The sequence below is a fragment of the Macrobrachium rosenbergii genome, chromosome 40 (assembly GCF_040412425.1).
Source record: "Macrobrachium rosenbergii isolate ZJJX-2024 chromosome 40, ASM4041242v1, whole genome shotgun sequence".
NCBI lineage: Eukaryota > Metazoa > Arthropoda > Malacostraca > Decapoda > Palaemonidae > Macrobrachium > Macrobrachium rosenbergii.
In genome coordinates, this window is record NC_089780.1 from 30,286,466 (window position 1) to 30,298,810 (window position 12,345).

General features: G+C 35.6%; 1 long non-coding RNA gene across 1 annotated transcript in view; it reads left to right on the plus strand.

Moving 5' to 3' along the window:
- The first annotated feature begins 9,684 nt into the window (after window positions 1–9,684).
- The window catches only part of LOC136825973 (uncharacterized), a 92,127-nt gene continuing 89,466 nt past the window's right edge, over window positions 9,685–12,345 (plus strand). The window contains exon 1 of the long non-coding RNA XR_010849500.1: window positions 9,685–9,884. This is a non-coding gene — a long non-coding RNA (uncharacterized lncRNA). The remainder of the gene's footprint in view (window positions 9,885–12,345) is intronic.

The window sequence follows — 12,345 nt, forward strand, 5'->3', positions numbered from 1 at the left end:
GGGAAGTGTAAAGAAAGTGACGGAGATAAAATTTTAGCTAGATGGAGTGAAAGGGGTATTGGAACAAAAGACCTCCAGTATCCGAGAGGCATAAGATTGCATGTACAGTGATGAGTGCTGTAGTGTGTGTAGGCTGACGAGCCTTCTGGTTAGACATCTGAAAGATGCTGTAAATGTGTCCTGAAAAGGGGGTTTATTATTATTATGCAGTTCAAATTGACCGATGTGATGTTTTCCTTTATCAGCCTATTGGTGAATACACACACACACACACACACACACACACACACACACACACATATATATATATATGTATATATATATTTAATGTGTATGTATGATAATGTGTGTGTGTGTATCTGTATACGTACTTGTGGAATGTCAGTTGTTTCTCAGGCTAAAATTTTCATATAAATAACCAAAGATTTTTCTTATTAAAGGTAAATTCGGCATAAGAAAAATATGAGATTTCTTGTGGAAAGTTAATTTTTATGAAAAAGTTTTCCACTACGTTGATAGCAGCCTGGCATCTTCTTCACAGAGCCACAAAGATGCACTGATTATAAACTGTATAATTAATAATATAATTGTGTAAATGCCATTACTGATTCATGCATATTAGACAGAAACACAGTTTAAGTGAAAGTGAGTAGGTTTTAGTTATTTTGAAGTTATTTGTAACAATTTTTTTATCTATTAATTCTTGTGATGTTTCCAAGTAATTGCTTTTCCATGACAAGACTCTGGAGTGTCAGGCGAGGCTCCGCCAACGCAGTTGACTAACGCTTCTTCCTGGCTCCTAGTGTAAATGCATAATCACTCCTAAATTATTATTATTATTATTATTATTATTATTATTATTATTCAGAAGATGGTCCCTATTCATTTGGAACAAGCCCACAGGGGTCATTAACTTGAAATTCAAGCTCCCAAAGAATATGGTGCTCATTAGAAAGAAAGAGGAGTTGTTGGAAGTTGTCTCTACGAAAAAAATACATCTCTCATAGTTCCCTTTTAAGAAATTCTTTTAAAATCAACTACTTACAAGATCAGGCATGTGTGGTTTTTCAGGATATGTTTCAAAGAGTGTACGCATAGTTGAGGCAAAAATACGAAAGTCTACGGGCAAGGACATACTGATTTCACGGATTCAGGCAAAGCGTGTATAAAGTGTGGGTCAATCATAAAATTGAAATTTTGGCCATCATTGTGATGTTATGATAATAGTTCGCTCAAGAGCTATGTACCATTCTTTTGTACCTGACTAAAATTTGTTTTGGAAATTTGCACTTTTGATTCTTCTTCCCTCCTTTATTCCATAGCTACACCAATGTTCGTGATTCCTTTGATTTGTGTCCCAATTACAAATGGTATTCATTTTTATTTTATAAACTTGGGTCATGAATTTCCATTCGGTTTTTAGTGTCATGTCTGATGTCAAGATCAGTTGTTCCTAAATGAAGGTATACGTGGGCTGATTCATAAATGCATATGATTCTAGGTATAATTTCATATGATTCTGGGTATATCCTGTACTGCTTAACTTGTTGTTGTCTGTCATATTTGTTTACAAAAGCGAATCTCAGCCCAGTTAATTTTATATTAAGTGCGTTTATAAATGTAGCCACATGCTTCTGTTTATATACGAAGTGATTAGATCATACGTGCTTATGTTCATGGAGTCCGCACATAGTAAAGACTCCTAATTTTATGAAAGACGTTGCCATTGAAAACAGAGAGGATAAGGATTCCAAAATTGCTGTCACGTATAATCTTACTAAGCATGTGGAGTGCACAACATTAACACGTAATATGCTTACTGAAATATGAATAGGTGCAAGTATACAGTACTGTCTTCGATGAGTTAGATATCATGAATGCAGGAGGTGCAGGAAAGAAAGAAACATGTTATGTAGAGAGGAAGAGGTATAATTGATCGAGCACACGAAAAATTTGAAGATAAATGTGATGTACGAGTAAGAAGAAAAAGGAAGAAATACTGACATACCTCGATATTTTTGAAGGATATGGAGCTCAGTCACGTTCTTCGAAGGGGAAAATAAAATAGGACACTTTTATTGAGTGTAAAACCTGATGTATTGCTAAAGACGCAGTGAAAATCGTTCATTGTTAGAGCTTTTAAAAGGGGATGGTGTAGGATTATGAAGTCAGGGATAGCCAAAGAATAGAATGGAATGAATCGAAATGAACGTTACACACACACACATACACACACATATTGTATATAATGTGTGTATATATATATACTGCATATATATATATACAGTATATATATATATATATATATATATATATATATATATATATATACTGTATATATATATATATATATATATATATATATATATATATATATATATATATATATATATATATATATATATATATGAGAGAGAGCATGAATATCTCCATTTATTTGTGCTGAGTTTGTGTTTTGACTTTATATTTGCCGTTAAGGATAAATTACTAAAAGAATATATTTGAATTCTGACATAAACCCCAAACTCTAACGTATACAAATGGATGTGCATTTATGAGTATATATGTATACGTGAGAAAGAGGGGAAAGTTCGACGTTTATAGTATGTACAGTCCCGGTTTCTTTCCTTTTTAGGAATATTTGCCCATTCTCTTCCAGAAATATCATAATTTCACGAACTGCCTGCCTCGCACAAAGCTCTTTATGCCCCTCAATAGGTGTTTGGCGTTTGTCAGTCACCGTTTATCACAAACACACACAGCCTTGTTTTCCCTTTGCCTTCTGTGTTCTACTTTTTTCCTTTTCGCGAAAAGTGAGCATTCCGAGTCCCACTTTTGTACCGGGTGACCTGTTTGACCTTTGGCCAACCTCCCCCCCCCCCCGTGTGGGTGTTTTCCCCTTTTCAATGTCGAAGTCACCCCTCCGCCCATACCCTTCCCCTGTGACCACGCCTCCCAGTCCCTCCACCACCAGGGAGTATTCTCTTTTTTTTATTTTTTCCAGTAGTCCACATTCCATACAGAGTGAAACCAGCCCCCAATCACTAAACATGGTACCCAATTGTTTGTCTTGAAAGGAAGGTGTGAGAAATTTTCTGCACGAAAGAAAGAGGAAATGACAGAAAATAGGAGAGAGAGAGAGAGAGAGAGAGAGAGAGAGAGAGAGAGAGAGAGGAAACACCAACTGACTTTTGTCCTTTTTTCGCAATACTTATAAAGTGTCAACCATTTCTTAGCATATTTGTGTCCGTTTTAGGTAACTTTGGGTTTGAATTTCTGTTTAAAACCATTGAGTTTCCATCCCTAATAGCCTAGGTTATATTTTTTATGTTAATAATTTATTTTATTTTATCATTTATTTGTACACATTCTCTATACTCAAACCAGGGCATTGCGGTTATCATAATTACATGCGAATCTAGTAAAAAAAAGTGATCAACAGGTTCTATATATACGGACCTTTAATGTTTATAGTAGTGGCCGCTCTCTCTCTCTCTCTCTCTCTCTCTCTCTCTCTCTCTCTCTCTCTCTCTCTCTCTCTCACCAGTTACAAGGTATCTCTCTCTCTCTCTCTCTCTCTCTCTCTCTCTCTCTCTCTCTCTCTCTCTCTCTCACCAGTTACAAGAATCTCTCTCTCTCTCTCTCTCTCTCTCTCTCTCTCTCTCTCTCTCTCTCTCTCTCTCTCTCTCTCTCTCACCAGTTACGAGGAAATAAGGAAAGATTGCTTATAAACACAGCCGTGGGAATACTTTCCCCCGTGCTCGCTTTTTTCCCTCGACATTTTCCGTTTTTTTCCAGTTCCATTTTGGCCTCGACAGCACCATCGCCTGTATTCCATTTCACACGCATGTTACTCAGTTTGTAGAAAGCGTTTGGGCTTCTGTAGGCCTCCTCTGATGGCCCCTATTGTAAAGCAAGCCGTAGCATTCGACTTAATGATGTCATTCACAGGAATCTGTACCCTTCAACTTAATTTTTTCCAACTTTACTACAGAGATCATAAATAACCTTGCTAGTGAATTCTTACTTGATTTTTTTAAAGCTCTCTTATGAATATTATACACCTTTAAGTATATACTGTAGTATATAAAAGCCACCCTTCTGTGTGGTACAGTAAATACTACTATGCGCTATATCATCACTATGATACAACCAGTTGGTAGTACTAACTGGCAGTACAAACTTCGACAGACAAGCTAGAATGAAACTGTTGAGTCTTGCCTGGGTTCTTTGAAGTCTACCTCCATTCCGTTTGATATATTTCCACATTAGATTCTCCTTATTCCTGCACCAGAAACATCTACCGCCTTCATGCCTGTCTCCACGATTCTACCCTCGTCAGTCGACGGTTGACCTCCCTTAAAAATCCATCAGGTCTCGCCCTATTGGGATCTCATTTAGAGCAATACGAACCAATTTAGTAAATCCGCGCTGGTGTTATGCTTGTCTCAGCATCCTCCCCGCCCCCTTTTTTTCCGAACATCGTTTTCGGATCCCGATAAGAATCTATCGCGTACAAACGACCCGGTAATGGAAACACGTCACACGGGTCTTCTTCTACAAAATGCTCGTGGGAAAAGAAACGTCGTATCTCCCTTCTATTCCAGTAGGCTGGGCCAGGGGAGTGTTTGGTAAAAACCCGCGTTAATATCAACGGCATGGTCTTTATTGCTTCGACTCATTGGAAACAGATTAGGCCTGTGCATTCTCTCTCTCTCTCTCTCTCTCTCTCTCTCTCTCTCTCTCTCTCTCTCTCTCTTTCTGGCTATGTAACTCATTAAATTCATGCATATGATAGTTTCGTCAATAACTCTGCACAAATATTTTTATACTTTCAAACATTAAGAAGAAAAAAACCGTTGATATAAATTCACAATAGCTTGACAGTAACTTAGGCCTAAAGAGATTTATGATTGGAATATCTGCTCTGACCAGGATTCGAACCTATGCGTTCTAAGTTGGAACATGGTGGCAGCAGTGGTCCAAAATGTAATAGGTTTGAGTCATGGCCAGTGCAGGTGAATTTATCGCATATAATAATGTTTGGGTGTGAGTAATTCCCAAGGTATAGCGAATCCGATACCAGTGTTATTTTTGGCTTAGCATTTAAAAATTTCCATGAGCGTGCGTTTATTTTGTCTTCATATATTCACACATTAAGAGTGAAACAAACTTTCTTTCTTCTTCTTCTTCTTCTTCTTTTAACGTGCTTTTTTCCCATTTGTATGGGGTAAGCACGATGCCTTCTTTTGAAGGACTGTTTTCTTGATAGGCAATTATAAAGACAAACTGACAGAAAGATACTAAATTCTAATGTTTTCTTCCGTTGTTCCCCTTAATCGAATCGTGTGATAAATGCTTAAGTCAACAAAGGGTATTATTATTATTATTATTATTATTATTATTATTATTATTATTATTATTATTATTAATCCTGTGCGGCCATAATGAGTTGCATCCAGCATGTCTTGCTCTTTAGAATGATAAAAGGAGCGCGTATCTTTGTAATTGTATCGGCTTTGTTTGTGTTTTTGCTCATGACTTTTTCTGTTATTTTCTTATTTGATTTTATTATTTCGTTATTTGATCATTCGTATTCTATGGCGCTTCGGCGAGAAGGTGGATTTTTTTTTACTTGTTTTCTGTAAAAAATATTGTGCCGTCTTTGTCTGTCCGTCCGCACCTTATTCTGTCCGCACGTCTTTCTGTCCGCACTTTTTCTGTCCGCCCTCAGATCTTAAAAACTACTGAGACTAGAGGGCTGCAAATTGGTATGTTGATCATCCACCCTCCAATCATCAAACATACCAAATTGCAACCCTCTAGCCTCAGTAGTTTTTATTTTATTTAAGGTTAAAGTTAGCCATAACCGTGCTTCTGGCAACGATATAGGTATTCCACCAACGGGCCGTGGTTAAAGTTTCATGGGCCGCGGGTCATACAGCATTAAACCGAGGCCACAGAAAGATAGATCTATTTTCGGGAGCCTTGATTATACACTGTAGCGGCTGTACAGAAAACTCGATTGCCCCGAAGAAACTTCGGTGCATTTTTCTTGTTCGATTTGTTTTCTGTATGCTTCTTCAAGAAAGTCTGAACTATACTATTCATCGATTAGACTTTAAGTAAAGATCTGAATCCTTGCGGCTTTGATTTCAACCTCCTTGGCTTGCTTCCATTATTCTTATTTCATTTTCCCAACCATCTGCTTTTTAAATTCCTTCTTCGTGACGTCTCTCAGCAATCGCTGCTTCTCCCGTGGGAAAAATAAAACACTGACAAGAAGCTTATTTCCTCACATTTTTTCTGTTATGATTACGTTTACATATATATATATATATATATATATATATATATATATATATATATATATATATATATATATATAAATATAATATATAATATATATATAATTTATATATATATATATATATATATATATATATATATATATATATATATATATTCTTTTTGTTTGTTTTGTTGATACTCCAGCCCAGATACCAAACAAGGGTGTTTTACTTCAAGTTATGATCATGCTACAGCTTTAAACTGTTTTAATACCGAAACCTTTTGGATCCCCCTCTTTGTTGGAGCAAGAGGTAACTATCTCACCTTCCTGACAGTTCAGAGCTGCTGTTCACATTCCGTTAAACTACTTGTGCCTCTCTTGACCTATGCAATGAATTGTGAACATGGTGTTAGTCGACAGTAGTTGGGTGCAGTCGAAATTGAGATTGAGAAAGTATAGAGAGAAGAATAACAGGATCTCATATAATAGGTATGATTTTCCGTATGCTCTTCAAAAAAAAAAAAAACTGCAAAATGTACTTTCTGCTACTGCTAATTAAAGCTAAAAAGTTAGCATTGTTCTTTTTCCTTGCAATCTACAACCACGAATATCTGTCTATGAGTTCTGCAGTAAAAAGATAACACTCGTGTTCAATTTAAAAGAAAATTTGCAGCCTACATGCAGGCTGTAAAAAAAAAAAAAACACACCGGCACAAACTCAGCCCAGATACTTATTACCTTTTGACTCTACTCATTGACATTCAAACTTTTTTGTGTACGTATCCCATATCATATATTAAATTCTTAATGTTTTTTATTTTTAATTTACACACGAAAACTCATCTATTAAATGGAACAATTCTGGGAAATCCATCGATTTTGGAGGTCAGTCTTATGATATAACAATTCACGCAGATGGACCACTCTCTTCATATTAAAGGACTCGTTAATTTAGCAAATCCTAATTTGTAAGTCGTTTGAAAACATTCTGGGAAATATTGTAAAATTGACAGTTACTTGTGAGCGAATAATCTGCAAATGATGAATATAAAACTAGTTAGTACTGTAATTAGATGAGCAGAATTAGAAACGCAGCACTTTTTCTACTAGAATGCATGAAATTTACATCTGGCAAGAGCTAATTACAGAAAACGGGCCTTACTTTTTGTTTCAATAATAATGTCTCAATTGTATTAATCATAATAAGTAATATAAAACTATCACTAGCAACTAGTTATTACAATGTAGATAAAATTATTAATGAAAACTTTTAAATAATTACAAATGTATTCCACATTCTGAGCTGCAACTTTAACACCTTTGTTGTTGTATCGTAGGATTGGGAAGCGTAAAAGCATTGCTCTGTGTCGTGATGACAAGTTCCGCGTCACAACACAACAGCGTTTTCCATGATGTTGTCGAAAACAATAAAGTGGTAATGAAATAACAATGGACTTTAAACAGGCATGAACAAAGACAGTTTAAAGTGTATATTCCTTGTTTATATTTTTAATTACACAGTTTTTTTTATTAAATTTTTCCTAATTGGTTTAAGTTATGCACCTCACAGAGATTTGGACTTTAGGCCTAAAGGTAACACTGGACCTTCATATGTGTGTAAACTCATATCGTGTAATTTTTAGCCTTCTGTAAATTAGTCCCAGCTTAGGATTCCTATCATCCTGGCATCTAAATCTCCGTCCTATTATAACGCTGGGAATGAGAAACATCGAAGAGCATCGCCAGCCACTAGTCCTACCGGCGTAATCACCTATCCTAAACGTTTTTGGAAATTCTCTCTCTCTCTCTCTCTCTCTCTCTCTCTCTCTCTCTCTCTCTCTCTCTCTCTCTCTCTCTCTCTCTCTCTCTATATATATATATATATATATATATATATATATATATATATATATATACATACATATATATACATACATATACATATATCACAACTGGGGTAGACTCAGTGCACATACATAAATTGCAGAATCAAGGGCAGGGATATGCTGGAGATTCACACGTCTATTCCCTCCTACATTTCGTGATTCGTAATCACGTCATCAGGGAATTCTATGGAAAATCGAATAAATTCATAAAATGAACTGAACATCTAAAACTGAATTACGTTAAAATATAAATCCCAGTGATATATTTGTAAACGAAACTAAATTATGTTTGTGAAGAATTACAATTACTTATAGTTCTTGAAAGCTATAAGTTTTTGAAATTCTTCACAAATATACTTCAACTTCGTATACAAGCATACCAATGTCAAATACACGCGTGACTTTTTTATGGCTTGATAATGGTGAACACACTCAGAGTACTGTACTGTACTCAAATGTCTATAAAACTATCTAATATCTTCAATAATAAAAACCTGCTAAACTGAATAAAAAAAAAATTGCTGAAGTTGAAGCGAACCTTGACGAGTCACGTGAGAAGCTGCAATCGCAGGCGACATATGTAGTAACCAGTTGCCTTTCCATGCATTTGATGAACTAGAAAAATACATGAAAGATTTGCTCGTGTGAAATAAGAACGATGAATATCCAGCCTAACTTGTAGACTCGGTATGGCGATAATGGCGCAAGCTTAAGTTGTCAAGCGGAGCAGTTATCCGTAATTAGTAATTTAATTTTTGTTACTTTTAAGACCATTCAAAATATATTATTTGTTCTTTCACACTTTCTTTAAACAAACTATAGAGAGGTTCTGAAAATTCCTGCATACTATAAATGTAAAAAACTAACAAATAATAAATAAATTTGTGCACGGAGTTGAAAACAAACAAAATAAGTTATAGAATACAACTTGTCAAAAAGAGGTAGCAACATTCTTCAACAAATTTTTCCCTAGAATCACATACACAAAATACACACACACACACACACACACACACATATATATATATATATATATATATATATATATATATATATATATATATATATATATATATATATATATATATATATATATGTGTGTGTGTGTGTGTGTGTGTGTGTGTGTGTATATGTATATATATATATATATATATATATATATATATATATATATATATATATATATATATATATATATATATATATGTGTGTGTGTGTGTGTGTGTGTGTGTGTGTGTGTGTGTGTGTGTGTGTAGGTGTGTATGTGATTCTAGGGAAAAGTTGATGATTGTTTCTACCTCTTTTTGACAAGTATTCTGTAACTTATTCGTTTGTTTACTCCGTGCACAAATTTATTTATTATTTGTTATTTTTTTACATTTATAGTATGCAGGAATTTTCAGAACGATATTAGTGTGAAAGAACAAATAATATATTTTGAAAGGTCTTAATAGTGACAGAAATTAAATTACTAATTATTGATAACTGCTCCGCTTGACAACTAGAGCTCACGCGGCATTACGCCATTATCGTCATACGGTTATACCGAGTAGAGAAGCTAGGCTTCATTTGTTGTGTTATCGTCACCAGTGTACCGTTACACTTATTTCAAAGTAGATATATGTTGTAGTGACAGTTTATCGTGATTTTATTTGCGTGAAATCGTTGGGCAGCAGTTTCTGGACCGATTCAAGATTATCTAACAAGTGAGTAGTCTAAATGTGTGCACTTTTTTTTACGTCAGCGGCGGTTTTTTGTGAGGCAGTGCACTTCCTGGGACTGCCTCCAAAAGTTTCTTCGGTCAGCCTAAGATATTATTGTTTCAAGCTTTGCAACATAGGCTCGAAGGTTTCCTGTTACATGATCGAATAGCCTATACAGATTCAGTGCACTGTTTGTACAATGGGATGTATAGCCTAGTCGTTTTTATGCGTAATAGAATAGCTTGTATTGATGCAGCGTATTGTTTGTACATTGGTTGATTACCAAATCATAACGTATTCACTTAAACACGTAGCCTAAGGTTAAAGTTTTAGAAAAAATGTAAGCTTATCACAAGGTGTTTGATGTTTCCTTTCAAACCTCCATTATTTACCATTTGGTATTACATGTAAGACAGTCGTTGATTAAATTTAGTGATCTCGCATGGTAATTTTCATTAGACGATTAATTCTTGTTCAGCCTTTCTTCATTGTTACTTTTTAGTACAAGTGGTGTTGGGTTGACCCGTTTTCACCCCTAATCCACGTATTTTATGGCATTTATTGTCTGATCTCTTCATCCTGTTGTCCAACAACTCCAGCACCGCCTCTATCACTGTCTTGGATGCTGAAAACACCCCAGGGATTTGCTCCGTAGCCAAGATGTCATGATTCATTCATTTCCATATTACATCAATTTTTTTTGTTCTTGTAACTGGTCATGTTAAGGCATCCGATGTCAGGGTGTTGAATAAGATGATTTGGTTAGGCAAGCTCTCGATAAACTTGGTAAAAAAATCCAGTTCGCAGGAAAAATTGAGGAATAACGATTGGCAAGTTAAGATAGTTGTGAAGGTTAGATTAATTAAGGTTAGCACAGTAATCTTGGTTAGAAAAAATGAGCACAGCAGAAAATTAATGAAGAACCAAGGTAAATATATGATTAGCCTATTGCCAAACACATGAATCAGGTGCTTTTCCAACTATTTACCTTGCGTTTTAAGTTTAAGTTTTTGATTGTTGTTGTAGTTGCAACCATATACTTTTTTGCTTAACCTACCTGTATATCTAACAGTTATGGATGTGAAAAGTCGCAAATGAGTGAATTACCAACAGGGGTGGTAAAAAATGATCAGACCAAGTAAACAGTGGAAAAATATATGGTGTATATATCTAATTTATAAAAAAAAAAAACTTGGAATTTGGTGTTGGGAATTTACAGGACACATTTCTAGCCCAACGCTTCCTGTTGAGTTTTTAGATAGCCAAGACAGTTTCGCAAAATATATTTAATGTTTTTGGGTGCGTTTTGAATTATTTTGACCTTAATTTTTGTAGAGAACTGTGAAATAAAGGATACATCCTAACCTAATTTACAATAAGGCAGTGGGTCCTACCACACCAGGGTTGCTTTACCACCCATGACCAGCCCACATTCTAACCTAACCTAGGGCGTCGAAAATCATAAGGGTGCATCTCAAGTTAATTAAATCTTTCTTAACATAGTATAGCACATCTCTTTGAAATAAAAAGTTGATTAAACCATTTACTTTGCATTAGGGCTGTGTCATTAACCTTCCATTAATCTGAAGGTCTAGATGCAACAATCAAATAATCAGCTGATTTGGATAATACTTCACCTGGTTTAGGATGGTGCTGCGCATACTATTATGAGGGGTGTAATGTGACTGGTGGTTATGGAAATCTGAAGAAGAAAATGGAGTTGTTCCGACACAATATACAAACCGTCTGTCCTTTACATTAGGAATTACTTACGGTGAAGCTGGAATGCCCGCCTGCCTAGATGTAAACATTCCAGTTTGCTTTTGGCCATCATGCGTTGCAGACGTGTTTTCAGATCTCTTTGCCTGACTGTCATTAAAGAGCGCTCTTTATCATCCCGGTGGGATCTTCCTGTATTTCTGTGTATGTATTGCATATGCTTGATATTTATTAATACAGACCCATGATTTGTGATAACCTTGCATAAGCTGTCGTTCCCCTGCGTCGGTGTCTCGGGTTTGATGGCCAAGGATAAATTTTTACAATGGTTCCAACTCCATTTTTCTAAAGTAATTATGTATTTTCATGTGTACTGTATTTTAATGTGTTCTGAATGGTTATGATAGTAATACATCAGGGAAATGAGTTGTTTTTGAGTTACTAGCCTATACACCCCTACTACATCCAACAAGGTTGGGGACCCTTTGGGAAAGCAGGGGTTTGGGTGGGGTAAATCACCGTTGACACAAAACAGCATTTGAATTAATGAATAAAATGAGGTAAATCATAGCATACGTAGCAAGCCATAGTCAGGCAACGTTGGCTAGTGTAATGTAGCCTAACATCCCGTAACCACAAGGGGGTGGTGGAGCGGTGCTTCACGCCTTATCTGCATTTATAAAGATTCTTGGCAAGCTTGTATATACTGACAAGAGGTAATGTTGCGTTGTGCGCGATAGGCACA